Source organism: Acipenser ruthenus, chromosome 24 (genome assembly GCF_902713425.1).
Source record: "Acipenser ruthenus chromosome 24, fAciRut3.2 maternal haplotype, whole genome shotgun sequence".
NCBI lineage: Eukaryota > Metazoa > Chordata > Actinopteri > Acipenseriformes > Acipenseridae > Acipenser > Acipenser ruthenus.
The window spans coordinates 4,446,462-4,469,014 of NC_081212.1; the positions used below are offsets into that span (position 1 = coordinate 4,446,462).

Below are 22,553 nucleotides of genomic sequence, written 5' to 3' on the forward strand. Positions count from 1 at the left end.
CTCTCTCACAGATGGTTCCCTGTGAGTGGAGAGGTGCTGTGTGTTTCTAAGTAATCCCCAGCCACACAGACGGAAAAGCTTGTTACTGCACTTGCTGATCACCACAAAAAGTCAAACTGGAGCCAGGGAAAGGTCACCCAGCATTAGACTCTGCTTTTACTCTGCAGATACGCCTAATTCCCATGATAATCTACTGTGAAACTCAACCTGTTCTTCCTAGCCATCGGCTCTGCACTAAAACCCCTAAATCTGACTGGAGCTAATTTGCAATGCCACACATATTCACACCCACACATACACACACAGGCTCAGGCAGGCTTGCTATAGACTAGACCAGAACAATCAAGCAAAGAAGCAATGATTTCAATTGAAGAGAAAGGAATCGAAAACAGGTCACCCATACAATTGAACTCCTTTAGAATTGTAGACACTTTGAAGCTATGCAATGTTAATGGTCCATTCTGAATATCTGGACTCTTTACCTCATTGTATTTGACTAGCCACATGATAAATGCTTCTAAAAGTGCAGCTAAATTGCTGAATTGTTTTCTTGTGCCAATGTTCCCATCAAGCGGAAAAAAACCTCTGCCTTGATAAAAAATAACATACAGGTACTGTACGGCAACTGTAAAACTTCAGGGGGGCTCTCTAGGATACCTGTATGTTGCTGATTTCAAGACATCCAATGGAACATGACACTGAGCATGGTACCCTGGAGCACCCCAAGCAAATCCACCATTGATCAAATTATTTATTCTTGGCCCAGGTGTTGTTGATCAAAATACAGTTCTTCACACTAAATTAAAATACACTATTACATTAATTAGAGATATGAATAAGCTGATATCTCTGTATTTCTGTAGCTTTATTTATTAGACAGGCTATAACAAAACCATAATTGAGTTGTCTGATGCATCACCTCAAACTCAACCTCTCTAAATCTGACCTCCTTTTCTTTCCCTCCTCCTCCCCCTCCTCTGATCTCTCTATCTCTGTTCCTCTGGAATCTACCACACTCTCTCCCTCTTCCTCCCCTAAGAACCTCGGAGTCACCCTGGACCCCTGCCTCTCTTATTCCCAGCACATCTCCACTCTGGCACGCACTTGCCGATTCTTCCTGAGCAACATCTGAAGAATCCGACCCTTCCTCACCAACTACGCCACCCAGCTCCTGGTCCAGGCCTTGGTACTCTCCCGTCTGGACTACTGCAACTCCCTCCTGGCTGGCCTCCCTGCGTCCGCCACCCGTCCGCTCCAGCTCATCCAGAACTCCACTGCCCGCCAGGTGTTCTCTCTGCCTCGCTTCTCCCACGCAACTCCACTGCTCCGCTCACTCCACTGGCTCCCGATCACCGCTCGCATCCAGTTCAAGACTCTTGTACTAGCCTACAGATGCCTTGACCAGACTGCACCCAGCTACCTCCAGACCCTCATCTCTCCCTACACCCCCACTCGACCTCTCCGCTCCGCCTGCACTAGAAGACTGGCTCTACCTCCTCTATGCTCCCCTGCCTCCAGAGCCCGCTCCTTTTCCACCCTCGCCCAGCAGTGGTGGAATGACCTTCCTACAGATGTCAGGACTGCCCAGTCTCTGACCACATTCCGGCGCCTCCTCAAGACTCACCTCTTCAGAAAGCACCTGTAGAACTCCTCTGTTCTTCGCCTGGGACACTTATCACCCTTCCTTAAATGCGCTTTACTTGCTCTTATCTGCTGTATCATTGAATTGTATTTTGTCACACTTGTACTTGCTTGAACCAAAGTCATTGTATTTATCTTGCTCTTAATTGTATTATTACTTGTAGTGTGATACTTGAAATGTATTTGCTTTCGATTGTAAGTCGCCCTGGATAAGGGCGTCTGCTAAGAAATAAATAATAATAATAATAATAATAATAATAATAATAATAATAATAATAATAATAATAATAATGCCTCGCTGATAGTGAAGATAATAGCCTTAATACTAGTTATGCTGGTAAACCTGGGTATCTTTACCTAACTTTATCTTCTGCTCTTTGCAGTGCTTTTTTCTAGTTGCTTGTATTGAATGAGTTGTATTACGTTTTTGTTTTAGCTGCGAGAATTTACCTGTGTAGAAAGTTATTTGTTGAAATAAATAGACTTCCAAGATCAAGCTAGCATTACCAATCCCTATGTGGCTGGTTGAGATCTTCAGGACATTAATCACAGTAGAGGAATTGCTTTAAGCGTTGTGCACCAACAAACTTGGCTAAACTTAAAGCACAATAGGAGTTATTTTAATTATATAAACAGTTGGAGCCCCTCCCCATTAATTGTATATCCACAAAGTTTTAGAAGATCATTTTACATTCTAGGGTCAATTACCTACACACACAAACACATCTTTCGTCCGATTGGGCTGCAATAACAAACAGAGTGCAGTTTCCTTCTTGGAGAAGGTGTTAGCATTTAACAGCCAGGTGTAGTCATAAGAATGTAGTCATCCAATGGCAGTCATTTCAACTCATTAAGATCACCTATCCTGACTATGAAATTCAGATGTGCTGGGACTGTAAGTTTATAAGGGAGGATTTCACCACTGGAAGTCGTGCTCCAATTCAGCCCCTCAGGCCGCTACAGTTTGGTGGATCACCTGGAACCACAGAGGACTGATTTATGATGCACTGCATGATTGTTTCCAATGATTTCATGTCAAGGTGGGCAGTAAATTGATGCTGTGGCCATTCTACCACAGCCGAGTCATTACTTTCTCTGCTGTAAAAGTGTAGTCATCATAGCACTGGACACATACTCGCCCCAGACTTTTAACTGCAAGGCGGATAACATCTTTTGGGCAGTTTTTTTTTTTTTTCTGACAGCAATTCAAAGTATAATTGTAATCCACTAGGAAAGCAAAGGAAATTACATACAGATATCGAAGAAAAAAAAGCACCACATCATTTTTTTGCAACCTTTTTTCCCCCATGTAAAAGCAAACACATAAGCCTCTTGTTCTCTAAATGCCCATGTGCAAGCTAGAGAGAAGTGAACATGCTGACAGGTTGTCTTTCAGCATCCTGAAACAATACTCAGCAAACTGAGCACCTGCCTTGGCAATTGCTGTTCCTCCTTAACAGGAACAACATCCACTGCCTGGCCACTTCATTAGGACCTCTCCTGCTGAATGGATTTGGCATTGCCCTGATTTTGATATGAAAATATCATGTGCTGTAGCATGTGATCCACGCAGACCTATAAAACTGCTGTAGATGTGGATCAAGTGCTACCAACAATGCTGATGGCTACTTAGAAAATGAGTGCACCCAATCGAATCTTCCAAAATCCGTGGATGACAATCTAATTGAGTACAGCTGTGGGCAGAAGTTTTGCATTAATTTTAGGAAGGATACAATTAGAATTATATATATATATATATATATATATATATATATATATATATATATATATATATATATATAATTTAGATCTTTTATTTACATCATGTAATCAAAGAAACAACAAAATGATACTCGTTAAGTGTACGGAAAACAACAATGTGTTATATAAATTCAATATGTTAACATAACATTATTCAGCAGGTTTCATTCGACTTTATGAAGCAAAAATAGTTCATTCTATTGGGCCATGCAAAACTTTTGTCCATAGCTGTATGTTTGGGATGGACTTAATCAATGCTTTTGTCCTAATAAAGTGGTGTATATTATCAGACCACTCCTAGGCAAACTAGAAAAAACAGGACTAATTCCATGACAAATTAGGAGTCATTCACCTAAGGGCAGTGATGGAGGGCTGGAACCTAGGCAGTGGATCAATGTTGTTGTTTTGTATTCATTACTGGCTACCGCAGTCACACTTACAGCCTTTAATATTACTGAATCAGGGAGCTGCAGGACAATGAAAAAAAGTGGAAGTGCTGACTGGGTGAGAAGTAGCCGCACCTCACTGTTCACAATCCAACTTTACTCTAGGAACACTGTATCACCCATCTTAAAAATGAATCACTTTAAAATGTTTCGGTACAAAACGGTTAATATTAGCTCAAAGAGACAGGAAACAAGTGAGTAGGTGATGGATTGCAAACTCTAATAAGCCCCACATGACAGTGTCAGGAATCTATTATCCTTGCAAGTTGAGAATGCATGTCTGGAATAACTATTAAGGCATGATTATAGCTCTGAATCTTATCATGTGTTAGCAATATCTGGATTTCATTGTCTCGTTTTATCTACAGTGTTAATTAAAAAAAAAAAAAAAAAAAAAGACAAGCCACAGATAAATAATAAAACTGTGGCCAAGACTCAAATGGGCATTTAAAAAATGTCACATACATCTATTTAATTAAAAATGGCATTATGCCATGGCCTTTACTTTCTCACCTTAAAGTAATCTGAAATCACCTTGGGAAGAAAAAAAAATACATAAATGATATAGTGTAATTACTACAATGGCCTTGACTAGGTTTGCTAGTTTTGTAAGAGTATTTCTTCCTCAGTGCGGAGGTGGTAGTTAGCTCTCCGGAGGCAAAAGACCCTCCCACTAAAACTGGCTTGGGAAATATCCTGTTGTTTCCATGGCTTTTCTTCTTGGTTTTAGGCAAACAAGTCAAAACCAGCTTTTCAGTGGAAACGTGCAGAATGCTGATGTCACGCTAAAAATCAGTTTTCTAACCTGGCATAATTAAACTCTTGAACTGATATCGTTAAAAGCACACTTTGGAAAGTCAGGGTTCAGGAGTTTTTTTATAGCAGGTGTATTTAAAAAAAAAAACAAAAAAACGTGTAATTAGTTCAAATGCGATTATGTATAAACTGATTTCCGAAAACATACTGTTGAGTTCACATGACTGTACTAAACTATGTCCAGAAAGCTCAGAAGAAGAAAAAAAAAACTAATTTATGGCTCTTGAGAGCAGAATTCAACTATATTTATATCTACTTTTTCTGTTTAAAAAAAAAACAAAACACTTTTTCATTGTAGCATGTGACAGCTCATTAAGTGACAAACCCTACATAACTCTTTAAGAGCCCACCAAGCACAAATTTGCAAGCGGCTATCAATTACGATGCTTATTAGATATAAGACCCAACATAATGTCAGAAGGCAAATACAGAATTATGTTTCACTTCTAGTGCTTAACTAGCAGCATTAGGTTAGTTTGTTAAATAAAAGTCTAGACACATTTTTCTTAAACACCAGGGAATCATTCCTGACTCCAGTTTAACAACAAAATAATTCAGACTTTATACTGAATATGTGTTTTTACTGTTGCAAGTCTGATAAAAGCCCTAGGGTTCTCATTCAGAAGAATGGCTTGCTGTATACAGTGCATATGATTTACTTTTGCAAACAGTGTGCTGAATTCATAAATAGTTCTACTGTGTAAACCTGTCTGCAAGGCGTAAAAAAAAAAGTCTATTAAAAATGTAATCTGTCTGTGTTCTATATTATATTATGTCCTCCACCCCAAGGCCTATGCAACTAGTCTTACAATCAGTTTCAATTGTGACTATGATAGAAATGAATTTTCCCTTTCCAATGGGTACCATTCTTACCATCAGTGTTAAAGCCTAAATATATCACTCACAAGTTATGTGGTAATTATACTGTATATAATGCATTATGCAGAACTAACCTACCACTGGCATTTCTTATAGTGGCACTGGGTGATTTTTTTTACATGCTGAAGTAAATCCTTGGGAACTCCAGCAACCCTGGTAACCAATCATGCAGTCTCCTACAAGTCACATGATTAAAACAACCAGGGAAACCGTGCAAGCAAAGCGTTTCTCATATGAAGCTAGGATCATTGAGAATTCGATACAAGAGTACTGAATAGTGCTGTGCTCAGGGTAAGATTAACATAGTAACCCAGCAACATCAGTGTTCCCAGGCTGAGCCCTTGCAGGGTTTAAGTTGCATATATTTTACTTTCACACTGAACCAGCTTCACATTATGCAGACTGGTGAATGCAATCTGTAAGCCCTCAGCTCTGTCATGGAAAGGTCCTTTGAAAGACTGTATAATGCAGATACCTAACAAGTGCCAAAAAGGGGTTATCAGCAAGTATTTTAAATTCTATGTTTAGACGGGAGATACACAATCTTGGTGAGTACATTACAGGGAGTTATTTGTGAAGCTGCAATGATACGCTTCTAATGGGTGCGAGGATGTGCTGACATGAGAAATGAGACTGACAGGCCTGTGGTTAACTGTCAGCTTCATCATAAACTTAATAGCTTTGCCAGGCGTCCCCTAAGCAAGCGGAGGGAAGGCATGATATTTTGGTATGACAGCATCCAAAAAGAATGCATGTGAAAGCCATTACGGGATTGAAAGTGTCAGGTGCCAGAAGAAGAGCACTGATCAGACAGACAAGCATCATGCTGATGCTTTAAGGTTATTTGAGGCCTGTCATTTCCATTAGCGGGCTAACCACAAGTGGAATTCTTTAGTTAGTTTGTTTTGCTTAGCGAAGGAGTGAAAGTGTGGAGGAGGAGGAGGAGGAGGAGGAGGAGGGGGGGATTTGCAGGTCCTGGCTGGGCCTTTCCAGATCCACTCCTCATTAACAAGTCATGATGGCTGGCAAATGGAGAGAGTGAAGCACTTCGGCTCTCCTATCCCGTGTGCCTGCTCATTAGCGGCTGGCAGTGAAGAGTTGAGATGAGTGGACATTGGCACAGCCCAGCGTTTCCTTTTCTGAGAAAAAAAAAAACCTCAGTAGATTTAATTAAAACTGGCGAACAGATGGGGAAGGTGGAAAACAAAGCCCGACTGGAGACGACGGCTCATCTGTCTCTGGCCTCCGTGTGTTTTTAATGAAGTCTTGGCAATTTGCTTTTCCCAATCTGATGCTTCCGCTCTGGCTGTGTGGCTAAGAAAAAATCAGCCTTACCTTGTTGACTTTCTCAAAGAAGAAACCACAGTTTTCATAAGACAATTACCAGTTCTCATTAACCAGCTTGGGCATGCTTGTTAGGGTGGAGAGAAGCTAATCCTTTATTAAAAGGTAATCCCTGTATAACATAAGGGAGAGTAATCTGTTTAAAATAGCATTTTGCGGTACAGAGGATAGAAAATAGATCATAAACTTAGAGCCATGCTTTCTATTCTATTAACCTGTATATACCTGTAAAGCCATAATGTTAAACTTTTTCATTATTTAAAGAAATGTGCACATATCGTTTTTAACAGTGGTGGACCCTGGAAGATCACATTTAGTATATTCCTATATCTCATTCACGCCAACACGCCTATATGGTCGGGACAGTCCCGATTTCCTAGCAAACATCCTGCGTCTTGGTATTTACGGAAGAAAGTCCCGATATTTACCCACAGAAAAAAGATCATTTATTCTGTACAGCAGAGATAGTGAAAACCACACACTGTGCTCTGCGTGTGGCTGACACATCTTCTGATCACTAACTTATACAAAGGTAAGAACGCTTCATTATGTCTATTTTTACTGTCATGATGGTCGTGTCATGTTGAGTTGGGGGGTGGGATACGTCTATTATATGATAATGAGTTTGCGTATGACTCCTCCCATGTGTATGATGCTTATGACCCCCTTCCACCCCCAATCTAATAAACAGTATCAAATCTATTATGCTGTATCGGGGGTGGGGGGGGTGGGGGTACGGGGACTAAATTATATTTCTGCTGGGTCACAAGGCTAATTATCCTTGTAGTGTATAGTTATTAGCATGGTACAGTTTAGCATATACGATGTTTAGTATGTTCTGTTATTTTGTATTCAATTGTGTTTCAAGGACCTAGATGGGATCCTTTTATTAAGTAGCTCTGCGCAATGTCTGTAATATTTAAAAGATTTTAAAAGACGAAACGGTAAACTATAATCTTTACATGTGAAGACAAAACGCAGACTTCAAACGAGTTTCCTCAGAAACAAAGTAAAAGGGCTTTTTGCTTAGCTCAGTTCCCTACTACATTAATCTCATTATCCTTTGAACCTTTTAACTGGCAACGCCAAATGCAATTTGTATTCTGCAGCAAGGCAAATGCTCTAAACTGATTATCCCAATATGAACCGTGGCAATCCTTGATATTGTTGGGTCTGAAAGGCCATCGGACCCTTGAATAGTGTTCCCATATGCCTTCATGACACAATGTTGAGTCTGCTTTGCAAGGGATAAATTAAGCGTGTGAAAGTCTTAGCAAAGCCCTCATTTTCCAGTTAATCAAATCTCCCCTAATCAAATTAGCGCACATAATTCCTCTGGATGCGTGGCACAAAAAGTGCATTATCCCCTTCTTTGGAGCTGAAAGGGAAAAATCAGCATGATGCCTTTCTCCTCTGCTTGAGCGGTCCTGAATAGGGTTGCTCTTCCGAGAGGCCTAACTGAGAAAGGCAGAGTCGAGGTAAACTTTGGCAGCATTTAAGTTCCCAGCTCATTAAAAGCGCTGCCTCTGTGGTCACCCCCCTGGGACCACTGAAGCATTCGGTAATGAGATACTTGTTTAATTTTCTTTCAAAGCCTGGACATCTGTGACAAACCTCCCCTTACCAACCCCACACAAAGCAGATCTATCAATAGGCCTTAGGCCTCTATCTGGTTTGATGGAGTGTTTTCCATTGAATAAAACAGATAATACATTTTGAAGAGAAGAGAACAATTGCCATTAACTCCGATCTCTCCGAAGAGTCAAAGCCCATCATGAAAATTCAATAGTGGTCGAGCTAAATGGATAAATGTTCACAGTCAACCTTTTTTAATTGATTTCCCTTCATGAAATGATCTACTCTCTAGTGCGAGCCTTCCCAAAGCCCCTCTTTAACCTTTCCTTTCATTCCAAATACATTTAGAAGCGCTGAACAAAAAGGAATAGCTAAAATATTAATCTCCCTCGGGAGCAAAGGGCTGCTACCGACCAGATTTTAGATCAATTCCCAACAGCGTTAGCAACCTCCTGAAGAATGAAACACACTTTAAGCTTTACCCAGAGTCTTGCAGATTCTGACCTTTATTGGAAAGCAGCCACCGCATCCAGAATCTGGCAGGCACCAGAAATCGTCTCCTACATAATAGAAATTCAATGCAGATATTGTTATGTCTCTTTTACTCAGTCACTTTTACTTACGGGATAATGTGGTTCGAGACTTTCATTATGAAAGCTGTCTCGACAATATTTTCACTTTAATGCCGTCTAATGTCTAGGAATATGTTATGAATAGCAATATATATATATTTTTTTCCCCTTTTCCCTCATCTTGTTGCCTTCCCGCCTGTGAAAATGCTTGAGTGAGACATTCTTTGGAAGAAAGTAGTGAAAGATGGTCGACCAATTTGCTCAATGTAAACATGCGATAATTGTGCTCCCCAAGTCATGGGTCAAACGCCACCGGTCGTCTATCAGCTGCTGTGTAGTGCTTAGCCTATACAGGCCTTTGAGGAAAGCCAAGTGCAATATATTCAAAGGTCATAATTGAACAGTATGTTGTTATAGGCATGCCACTATACAGCACCATATGACTTGCTTATTGTAGGTTACTGCAATAAGTTTAATTTGAAACCACAATACCCTATATAGTTATATAGCCATAGCTATAATATCATTACAATAGACCAATACCAGTTCAGATTGTATAACATTTACAGCTGGTAAAACATATTGCTATACATATTGTTAGCAGGACAGAAGTTACTTCAAGGTTCATGGGCCCCATTTGTCTTTGAAATCTTTATAGAATACAACTACATCCTGCTGTTCTTAAACGATCTCCCATGGGGCTTTCTCCTCTTTCTTTTCCGAATGTAAACCACTTGCTGGAAATACTAAGGGTATGAGACACATAGCATGCAAACACCAACCTACAGATGTTTCGACCATTATTTATTCAAATGAAAAGCTAGCTACTCTATGTTGTCTCTTTCAGATCTCACTTAGAATTAAACACAGTATTTAACAGACACAAAAAATCAACATTGTCACAAAGTAATTTGAGATATTCTGAAGATATTTCTTTATTGAAGTGGCTTTAATTCTTATACCCATTCCAAGTTGCATCACAACTGGACGAGCAATTCTCAAGATATTGCTAAAAGTGTTACAGATACATATCATTATGCATGCGCTGCTGTCATGCCCATAGGGATAGATCACATTGTTGCAGATTTACTTTTATTAACATTTCAGCAGGTATGTAATATTATGCAAATCATGCAACTGACTTTTTTCATATGGACGTGTCATTAATCTGCCTTTCAGTCTGCCTGATAACAACTAAAGCATGTTCTGTTCACTACATTTATTTGAACCCAACTCAATTGTTTCTTATTTAAACTGGGGCTCAACAATTTCTCCTAAAGCATACATATTTTATTTAGTTGCTGACCTCATAGTTTATTTTGTGACCACTGTTTTTTTTAAAAAAAAAAAACCTAAATCAACTCCCTTCACACTGTGCATTCTGCAATCTATCCTGTGGACATATATCTGACCTCCATTTGTAACCCAACTAAATAGACATTTATTGTAACCTCTATTTTCCGCCCACCACCTTTCTAGGGAAGAACGGAAGCTATCCCTGTATCTGAGATGATCAATTTAGAAAATAATCATGATGCATTTAAGTTGATTTGGCCTTGTATCTCAACAGCTGACCCCAGCTAATATATTATGTAGATATCTTGCCAGCAAAGCAGTGGACTGTAAACCAGAGTGTCAAGCTCTGGTAAATGATCTGTAACACAAATAAAAGAATGGGTTTTAGCAGCCAGTATGTGTAGCCCACTATCTCTATCTGACAGCTGTCAACCCTCCCTGTGGAGTCCAAGGCTCAGTCCTCCTTTTAAACAAGGCGTGGATGATCAGGTTACTGGGACACTGTGTCAAAACAGACAGCATTTATCTGGGTATTCAATGATGAATATTTAAAACTTGGAACTCTCTCCACATTCCGAGAGGTTCCACAGTGTTCTGAAAAGTAAATACAATGCAGCAAATAAACTTGAGGCTAATGGAATGCTTTAATTAATTATCAACGGTTGCAAAGTGTTCCGGTTCCTACCGTAGGTTTAAAATCATGTTAGCCAGTAGTAGTGTTGGTATTGGTCTCTTAATACATCTTAGATATTCTCAGGCTGATAGCCATAGCTTCATAGCACGACAACTATATTCCAATGGAATCCCCTTAAATACAGCAATCCTAAGTAGAAAACGAGACCAGATGAAATTGTGAGTTAGAAATGTAATTAACATGCCATTAACTGTGAAGAATGCCATTATAAAAGGTGTGGATTCAATGAAAATACCACACCACATTATTTCCTCATTAAAATCACTTTTTGCATTCAAATATGTTTTCAATTAAAAGCTTACTGAACGTGTGAACTTGGGATTGTTGGTAATGTGTGAATTCTTGTGTGAAAGCCACAAACCATCCCTTTATTATTCATCTGTATCCACCCCTGGGTTAAATACTGTGAACACAACAATCAAACCCTATATTTACATTGCCAGTCTTTATCCTCCATAGTATTCCCAACTACTAAACAGCTAAAGTAAGAACCGCCTGTAGTAAAACTAAAACTTTCATTCGAGTGAGAAAAGGCAAATGTCTCAAGATCAGTTAATGCGGTAAAACATTATTATTTTTTTTTTTACTGTATGCTTTGTGAAGATTTATCAAAAAGTAGCCTTTAGCAAAAGCTGTTCAGCTCCTGTCCTGATGCCTAGTGCAGAACCAAAATTACGCTTCACAGCAACATTTTGCTTCTGGCAACACCTGAAACCCGCTGCGAGTCATCTGTAAAAGCTGCAGTGGCCTTGAAGCTGGAGCACAATATTCTCATGCTTACACATCTAGAAGGATTTGGGTTAAGTCTTAGTTGATTTCAATGCTTTCCACCTATTGACATTTACAAAACAGCTTAAATCATGCATGGGGCCTCGGGCACACGCAGCCAACATAACACAGCACTCCGGACCCAAGGAATCCAAACTTACCGTTTCTCTTTATTTGAACAGACAGTGAAAGACAGCTCTTGCAAACACCTTTAAAAAGTACTGCTGTAGAAAATGCTGACAGACAGATGAGACAAATGAGAGATCCACTGCCAAAAGCAGAGGTTGCTAATTCTACACGATAGTCTTAAAGATAAAGTAGGCCTTTAAAAGAATGTTTAGAAAATTGCACTATTATAACAAGTTCTAAATCTTAGGCTGCAACCTTGCATGTGTACAGGACCTGTATACCTGACTCTGAATGTATTTTCTGCAGCTACAGACAGGGGTTTAAAAATGTATATCATGGTGTGACTGGCACCGAGTAAGGATCAGCCCAAGATATATGATCCCTCGTGTCAGATTCCTCAGGTTTTAAGCACTTTATTCCAACATCCAACATTTCACCCTCAAGGCAGAGAAAACCGAGCAAGCTTAGGTGTGGGATCAGTAAGTAATATTTAAATAATGGGTTTAACCTGGCACCTGGCAGGAGTGTGGAATTTCCAGATGAGCTTCTTGGATGCATGCCATATGCCTAAAGTCAAGGGTGAGGACTAATATATAAAATACAGTATGCAATTACAAAGAAAGTCTCTCCCTTCTGTACACAATTGCCAAAACTCTTCTGTTTGTTCCCAGTTCAACGGTCTAATGAAGATTTGTTGAATAGATTATTGTAAATGTAAAAAATAAAGCGCACTCGCAGTATAACACGCACGACTGTGCTGCATTGTGACAGCCACTGTACAGACAGCTCCACTTGTATGACTTGCACCCCCCCTGCATACGACCCTATCAGAGACACCACAGTATTCTGTACCTTAGTGTGATACACAATACTGTGCACCTTTACAAATAACTTTGTGAAAATGTCTTTCTCAATGTCATTAACATTCAAGTGAGTTTTGGTTCACGATCTTAAATAACTGGGTGCTCTCCACCTCGAGTGATAAAGTGTGAAGGATCCCTTAATGGTCCCATTAAGATGAATGTGCACGTGATACTTTTCATGTATTAAACGTTAACCTTACATGAGTGTAAATGGCACTAATAACAGTAGACCATGTAGAAAAGGAATAAAGCACACATGGAAAAGGGTCAAGCGTCTTGTATATACCATGCAGAGGTTCTCTTAAAAGGGTGTGCGTAATATTTAATAGTCTGATGTTTTTAAATTATTAAAGCTAAAGCCTGAAGGCAATCTGGATTAGTATTAATGATCTCATAAAACAGGAACCACTACAGTATGTCCTGGGAACTAGTATAAAACAGCCACAAGAAAGGCTGAATCCCAATTAAACTCATTGCAGTTCAACATCTTAAGGCTGCAGGTCCTCTTGGAAACATTAATCCCCGGAAAGCAGTTCTGCAAATTGATTCAGGTATCCATTCTTTCAAACAGTAGCTCATTTATTTAATAAGAACTTGGCAGACTTGGTCTCGATTACCTTTTTTTTTTTTTTTTTTTGCAGTTCAAAAGAACTTTGTTTGAATGTCTTCCGCCTCCTTTTCTTCCCTATGAAATTGATTCTGGAAACCTGTTTCCCTCTTCAGTAGCCCAGCCAGAGTTGGTCATTGCATCCCATCAGTGGGATCTGCATACTAGCCATTGCCAAAATCTGCTTTCAATTAGCCAATTCAATTCATTGTTTCCAAAGCTCGAAATGTGCTACTGCTCCAGGAAAGCAAGGGTGGGTTGCGATTTACCGCAAATTACTGCCCTGTTTCCTTTTGAGAAGTTTGTCAGAAATCGAGGATTCTTTGTTTTTTGTTGAAATCAGGAAGGGTATTACAGTTTGGTATACTGTAAATACATCTGGGAAGCCAATTGGTGGTTAAGTAATGGCAAGAAAGGGAATTTCACAAGTGTAGTGTTGTCATTTTTGTATAATGCTGTACCGTAACTTTCAAAATATAACACATACCCCACACATTGGGCACATGACTGCAGATTTAGATTAGAATGTCTTGTATAACATGCACCCCTTTTAAAATGCTAAAATCAGAAGAGTAAAGCGAAGAAAAATACTTAGTAGGATCAATCATACTTGAAACTGTGTTTATATACAGTATACTATAATATCAATGTATCAATTAAGCATAAAATGTACGCTTGTTATAAAGTCAGACAATCCCTATATAGAATATTTAGTCTTAGCTTTCAAAAATAAAATTTTTATTTAATATCATGTAATCAAAGAGACTGCAAAATGATATCTCAAAAGTCTACCGGAAGCCATAATAGTGGTACAGTATTTTGAAATGTTACATTTTTCCATTTTGTTTTTCGTTAAGTATATGGAAAACTACAAAGCAGTATGTAGTTTAATATGTCAACGTAACATTATTCAGCAGGTTTCAGCAAACTTTTGGCCATAGCTGTAGTTTAGATCAATCAAATTGACCCCAAAGACTTTAGTGGCTAAGAAATCCCAATTGGATGATCTGTTCTATACAGCTAGCAATGGATTTCATTTAATTTAAAGGCAATGGGAGTCTCCAGTACTAGTACTGCAGCATTGATCAGCTACGTTACTAATTAGACGACAGAGGCAGCTGAAATAGTTTTAATGAAATGCATGAATAAATAAAATTAAGGAGTTGTTTTTTTCCCTGTTGTTCACAGTTGCTTCCGACAGCAACATTGTCCTCTAACCCAAGAGATTGTACCATTCAGTCAGCTTAATCCTGGACAGCTCCGACAACTTCTGTGACATGACTGCCTGGGGGACTGTTAAGACATATCTGTGAGTGAATGTAGTAGCTGCCATCTGTACTAACTGCATTATTTAGCTGCATCGGTACTGATTAACATTTGCTGTAACCTATGGTAATGGGCTCTGGGGGCCTTCCAGGTCTGCTGTGCAGTGGCAGCCGGTGTCTCCTGTTCCAGCTTTGAAACAAGCCGCTTTAATTTTTAATGGAGCACATGTTCGATTGACTATACAAACACACTAATCTGCAAAGCATGTGCTCAATAACATGGCCAGCTATGCAGCCAGAATAACAAGCCTGCTACTCTACCGAAAAGGAAATGTGCAACAGTGCGCAGTATTGGATCTTTTTGTCCTAAAAACAGCAAGGATTTTTCCATTTTTTGTAGGGAATAAGCAAAAAAAAAACCCCAAAAAAACCAACATGTAGAATTTAAAAGGTGCTTTCAGGTTTGTTCATGATTGCATAATACATCACACCATTTATAGAAAAGGCTTTTCAAAATAGTCAGGATGGAAAACAAAATGTGTATAATTATAAGCAAACAGGGGTCTATTTTAAACTTGCAAACAAGCTCCGTGTTTTTGTTGTAATTAGTGCTGCTTAAGGGTCAAGAAATCTCCCCAAGGGGGCAAACATCAGTGGTATTAATAGAGTGAAAGATCAAAGTTATTTTGATGTGCTGTTCTTTCAATCAGGGATACTAATGTTGCACTTCCATTTTAAAAGATAAACCCAGTTCATGAAGTACATGTATAATAAACAAACCAGCATAACCCTGCTGCATTGATGGTAATGATGCTTATAAACAAAAACACTTTAAAATGTTAAAAGATAGAATCTCTTGTAATGGGTAACATCATTTCAAGTTTACCATTTACTGAATGGACCAGATGGCATCTTAAACCCTACAGTACAGCATCTGCCCGAACAAAATATTCAATATCAACAAATTTCAGGCTCGTCCCATTTTCTTTTAATGGCACAAAAATCAAAACGCAAGTCATTATTGGTGAAATAGCTGCTGCAAAGTGCTTATGATTTCCATACAACAGCTTGTAGCTGAATGGAGCAGTTCTCTGGGGTAAGAAATCCTAACTGCTTCCTTCCTTGACACTTACATGACACGATGCAGTGTAAGAGAAAAGGGTTATTTTGTTCCAGGCCATGTCAACGTTCAACTGAATAAATAAAACAAATGATCTAAGACCGCTCATAGCTTTAGATTAGGTTTAAGGATGCTCCAAGAACATTTGTGGAGCACTGTGGTTGTTTCACTAATGAAAATGGCCAGAGACAAACCATTATTTGTCAATCCTCACTCATAGTACGCCATGAACATTCACTGTGTATCGCTATACACAGTACTCAACCGTTCAGTGTTGCACACAGTAGTTACAGATTATACAATGAATGTCTGTATATGGAAAATGACAAAACAGTAACATTCGCTTTACTCCAATACTTTGCTACCTTTCAACTCTTTTCTCTCCTCCTCTACTAGATTCAGTTTAGGCTTTTCTGATGTTTTTGGTTGAAAACTCATCCTAATGTCCCCAGTCTCTGTATACTTCCAGCAGATGAACTTGGATCAGGGAAATCAAATCTTTGAACCTTCTCCTGTAAACCATATTGTGGGAAACCATATTGTTTTAACAGTTTTCAAAACTCAAAAGATTTCTAGGAGGTTTCTAATCATTTTGAGTAAGAAATAACATCTGAACATTCTTGGCAGTGGCAGATCTGAGTGAAAGAAAAGATGATGATCATTTCTGGGGCCACATGTTAAAAGGCTTATCAACCTTTATAAGGATATAGATTAGAGTACGAATTCTAAAATGCTTCAGGTATGCATCTGTACATATGTTTTATTTTTTCAAAAGCAAATACATTATTTACACACCGGGTATCTCTTAAAAGACACTGCTGCATTAATCTACCATACAAAAAATACATGAAGAAAATAAAAGGAGGCCTTCTCAAATGTGCTGTGACACTGAGCGCAGTCCATGCTTATTTTGAAACGCAGTAGGCAGATCTAGCTGCATCTATGTCTTTGATTAGCTTCATTAATATACATGCCTCGTTTGGTAACACAGGGAGTGACATATGGCATGATGTACTAACAGGAAAGAAGTATTTTGCATCTTATTTTATAATACAAACAAGCAAACAGGTCCTCGCAGATGGCTGTTTGTGCTGGTGGGAAGCAGTGCAAGGATAGCACATAAAGGAGTAGTTTCTGGTTGTGAAGAGGCATTTAGACAGAACAAAAGCACTGCACGTTTCTGACAACAGACCCTATTTTGTTTGTGTAGGGGTCTCCTTAAAAGCGACTCCTTGACTTCAAATAGCACAGCTCCTAAAAGGAACTGCCTGTATTTATGATCGCCTGTTGTCTTGGGTTTTTGTTATTTATTGTAAAACCTGTTCATTCGAAAAACACAACACATGCTATAGCTTGCTCTACAGAAATATATAAACCATTCATATGTTCTACCAAAATTCCTTCTGCAAGAAATGATTCATTTACTGTGAGATTCCAAACAAACGGCATTTATTTTTAAGCACATTTCTATTACCCCCTTTTTGCAAACCCAAAGTTTTCCTGTTTCTATATATATACACTACCGGTCAAAAGTTTTAGAACACCCCCATTTTTCCAGTTTTTATTGAAATTTAAGCAGTTCCAGTCCAGTGAATAACCTGAAATGGTACAAAGGTAAGCGGTAAACTGCCAGAGGTTAAAAAAAAAAGTTTAGGATACCAAAAACTGAAAAATAATGTACATTTCAGAGTTATACAAAAAGGCCTTTTTCAGGGAACAAGTAATGGGTTAACAACGTACAGCTGTTCTGCAGCAATGGAAGTAAATTAAGCCTTGAAAGTTGATGCTAACAATTCCTACAGGTGTCCCAACTTTTGTTGATTACTTACAAACCCTCTGTCTGTATAAAAGCAGTGTTGGAACAGACTGTGTTACTACACCCTCTTAAGCATTATTTGGACAGTATTGTACTGCAGGAAGTAGTATATTGCTCTCATAATGGCGAGAAAAAGGCAATTAACAAAGGAAGACAGACAGACCATTATAACCCTTAAAAGTGTAGGTCTTTCCTTTAGAGAAATTGCAAAGAAAGCCAAGGTGTCAGTGAGTACAGTTTCCTACACCATCAAAAGGCACTTGGAAACTGGAGGAAACTCTGACAGGAAGAGGTCTGGCAGACCCAAAGCCACAACAGAATCAGAAGACAAGTTTCTGAGAGTCAACAGCTTGCGTGATAGGTGGCTCACAGGACAACAGCTTCAAGCACAGCTTAACACTGGTCGAAGTAAGCAAGTCTCAGTTTCAACATTGAAGAGAAGACTTCGAGCTGCAGGTTTGACAGGTCGAGTGGCAGTAAGAAAGCCATTGCTAAGATGGCAAAATAAGAAAAAGAGGCTTGCCTGGGCCATGAAGCACCGCCAGTGGACTACTGAAGACTGGAAGAAGGTCTTATGGACCGATGAATCAAAATTTGAAATCTTCGGTTCATCACGCAGGGCTTTTGTACGCCGTCGAGTAGGCGAAAGGATGGTTCCTCGGTGTGTGACACCAACTGTCAAACATGGAGGAGGAAGCGTGATGGACTGGGGCTCTTTTGCTGGATCCAGAGTTGGCGACTTGCACAGAGTGAGTGGCACCCTGAACCAAAACTGCTACCACAGCATTTTGCAGCGCCATGCAATACCCTCTGGTATACGCCTAGTTGGTCAGGGGTTCATCCTACAGCAAGATAATGACCCAAAACATACCTCCAGGCTATGTCAGAACTACCTTAGAAGAAAAGAACAAGACCGTAGGCTTCAAATCATGGAATGGCCAGCACAGTCTCCAGACTTAAACCCCATCGAGCTGGTTTGGGATGAACTGGACAGAAAGGTGAAAGCAAAGCAACCTACAAGTGCAACACATTTGTGGGAACTTCTGCAACAGTGTTGGAAAGAACTTTCCGAACAATATTTGATTTCCATTGTAGAAAGACTGTCACAAGTGTGTTCGGCTGTTATATCTGCAAAAGGTGGCTACTTTGATGAGTCAAAAATTTAGATTAAATTTTGTTAAACAAAACGATTCCATGATTTCTTTTTTATCTCCAAGTGTTTATTTGTTCTATGCTTTAATTTCAGAGTACATTGAGACATTAAACTGCGTAAATTTCAATAAAAACTGGAAAAATGGAGGTGTTCTAAAACTTTTGACCGGTAGTGTATATATATATATGTATATGGAGTGTGGAGTAGTGCCTTGCTCAAGGGTACAGCAGCAGTGTGGAGTAGTGGTTAGGGCTCTGGACTCTTGACCGGAGGGTCGTGGGTTCAATCCCCGGTGGGGACACTGCTGCTGTACCCTTGAGCAAGGTACTTTACCTAGATTGCTCCAGTAAAAACACCCAACTGTATAAATGGGTAATTGTATGTAAAAATAATGTGGTATCTTGTAACAATTGTAAGTCGCCCTGGATAAGGGCGTCAGCTAAGAAATAAATAATAATAATAATAATAATATATATATGTGTATATATATATATATATATATATACATATATATATATATATATATATATATATATATATATATATATATATACATACATACATACATACACACACACACACACACAGGCAGTGATTTATATAAATTCTAGTGAATTTAAAATGTGAACTAATGTTAAATTTCAATGCTTCAACACATTCCTGTTTATATCTCAGCAAATATATCAGTTCAGCCTCTTGTGTTAAAATGAGTTCACTTATTAGGGCTAAGCCTATGGAGGATTGAGAGTGCATTTATCTGAAAACGTGCTTATTCTGCGGATGTTCGGTATTAAAACAAATCTTTTTTTTAATTACCGTGAGCAGTGTTAACCTATATACAGCCTTTTATATGCATCATATAATGAATGGCTGGACAGGAGAAATAGATCAAAGCACGTGTGTTTGTGTGTCAAACAGCCAAGATGTTCACGCAATTTAACCACACCATAAAAACCCATTCTTCACAAGTAAACACACACACGCACACAATTGCAACATAAGGGTTCTATCTGTACTGTACTACAACCGATTAAGAATGCTAACTGCCATGGTTGTTTTACAACTAGAAGGTCCCGAGGGAGTGCGTTTGAACAGATGGTGATTAGTCTGAGGTGGCCAGAACAATCACTCCGATGTTGTAGAACACCCACACTCTATTACACTGCGCCAACCCCAAAGAGTATCTTTCATTTTCCATGGGGATTACTGCAGAGTTCAAGCGTCTTTAAAACAGGCGTACTGCTTACCTTTGCTGCGTTCTGTACACTATATATAGTTAAAAACACAATTGCACCCATTTCATTTTTATGCCGCACGACTAATCTGTGGCTGTACGCCACTACATCAGTATGAAATCAAGAGGTGAGCATCACTATGATGCTCAGAGGGGGAGCTGCAGGTTGTTCCCCTGACAGTTCAAGTGTTGAGCTGTAACATTACACCAGGAGTAATTCCCCAGTTGATTAAATGACCCAGGACACCTGCATAAAAATGTAAAAACAACTCTTACTGCGTTTGAAAATAATTTTGGAATAAGGGGTATTACTGTAAAGGAGAGAGAGTCACATAGTGTTTGCATTAAATATGCATTGAATAACATTTCTCACATCCACAAGGAATTAAAGATAAATGTTCACCAACCAGGTGCTAATGACATAAAACATTATATATGCTCGATCATCGATGCAGCTTGATATGCAGAGCTCCATCACATATATACTGCTCCTGGTTAAATCAGGGCTTCCACTGTACAGTTCCGTTACATTCAATCATCTGAAAGAGCTGTGAAAATGCTGATAAAAAATTCATACAGTAACACGCAGTAATGAATCAGAAGAATTCTGCAATGCGAGACCTACCCGGAGAGCAGGGCGAGAATGAAGGTGAGCGATCGTTTGGGCCTCGCAGGCATGAAATACCCTTTTGAAGATGAATAATTCTGTTTAGGACCAATAAGTTGAACTAATTTATAATTCTGTTTTAAGGTCTGCTGCTAACATATTTCAAAACCCTCCACATATGTATGCATTGCCTGTCAAAGACAGGCCTTCTAACTGTTTTCCCAGAGCCTTTTTAGGTATATTTAAAAGTACCAATTAATAGTAGATTTCTTTCTTTTTGCAGATAGAAACAGACAGAGTAGAAAATGACCAAGCAATACATACAGCTAGAATAGGACTGTACCAAAAATGACACTTTAAAATTATCAATAAAAACATAGAATTACTAAAATAAGCAATACATTAAATGACATATGTTTCACCTAGATGTATTTTTCAATGAGCATCCAAAGCTATTCAATGTTATCTTGCATTATTCTTAAAAGTTCGTCACAGCACAATGACACTGGCACAAACACTTTGGGGGTAATGTAAGGATAAGTGCAAAGTGATTTTTGGATGCAACACTCTATAATGTTGCTGTAAACCGTGTTTAGCAGTAAAGAATGGTGTTCACCTGGCATTCTGCACCCGCTATCAAATTTGCAATTTGCACATTAATCCATTCAAATTATATTGAAATGCATTCAAATGAAGAAAAGAGCATGGAATTGGGCAGGATCTGGATACAAAGCGGGTGCAAACATTATAATGTGATGTAAGCATTTTGCCTTGCACTCAGGCAATTGCTGACCCTCCAAAAACTTGACACCTCTTCTTACAAGGTGCAAACCAATTTAGAAGCGAGTAACTAAGAGCTGTATAAAAGCACACACCTGCAGAGACCTGTCATTGGCTTTAGGATGGCTGCTGAAGACCACGCATATGTTTGGGATGCCGGAGGATGCAGTGCTAAAACGTTATCATCTCACTCTGCAGGTCATCCTAGACCTCATAGCTGAACTGAGTGATGAGCTAGACCCCCGCATCAATTTACGGACCGCTATCTCTGCACATGTGAAAGTGCTGTGTTCTCTGCACTACTTAGCCTTGGGTTCTTTTCAGATCATAGTTAGAATGCTGAAGGGATAGCCCAAAGCACCTTTTCCATTTCTGGATGTCATGCTGAAAAAGGTATGCCAATACATATCATTTCCTAAGGATACTAACATAACTGATGTTGGCTGAGGCTTTTCCAAACAACTCCTTTTCATGCTGAGTGACCTCAGCCATAAGGACTCTCCGCTCCTTCTCAAAAAACCTTTCTTTTTTTATCGTGCACCAGGAGGACTTTGCTGCCCTTTGTGTTGAATTTTCATGCTCCACAAACATCATACAGCGACTACTGCTCTCTGTGCTCTGCAAGTATGGCCACTAAATAGACAGAGGCTCTCATTGAGACCCTCATTATCATAATTGCGGATCATTATTCATGCGTGTTGAGTAATTTGCATTGCTCTTAAGCTTACACAGGGGGCAGTGCAAAATAATTGCCTGACCGCAATGCAATTTGAATTTTGCATCCGCAATTATTTGCACTGCACCTATACTTACATCACTCCCTTTGAGTGGCATGCTTTTAAAGAAACCGTGCAGCTCTGTGCAGTGTGTAAAATGATTTACCAGAAGCAAATTAAACTGGTTGCCAGGTTCCTAAATGAAGTGTAACAGGTAGTGTGTCAATAAGGCAAATATGAATATTTATGCTAGTCTTTCAGAAATGGGAATGTTCATGGGGAATTACATATTACACAGTAATGCATAAATATCACTGAAATTGTGAAATCTGTGACAACCGTGAAAGCTTTCTTATGCTTTATCAATTTTTCTTTTTTGTATGGTAAAATTTATATCAGTCAAAATAATAATAATAATAATAATAATAACAATAATAATAATAATTATTATTATCATTACAGTAATAATAA

General features: G+C 38.9%; 1 protein-coding gene across 13 annotated transcripts in view; it reads right to left on the reverse strand.

Annotated features, from left to right (window-relative positions):
- The window catches only part of LOC117429727 (autism susceptibility gene 2 protein-like), a 287,630-nt gene that overhangs the window by 64,855 nt on the left and 200,222 nt on the right, over positions 1 to 22,553 (reverse strand). The gene's annotated exons all lie outside the window — the stretch shown is intronic.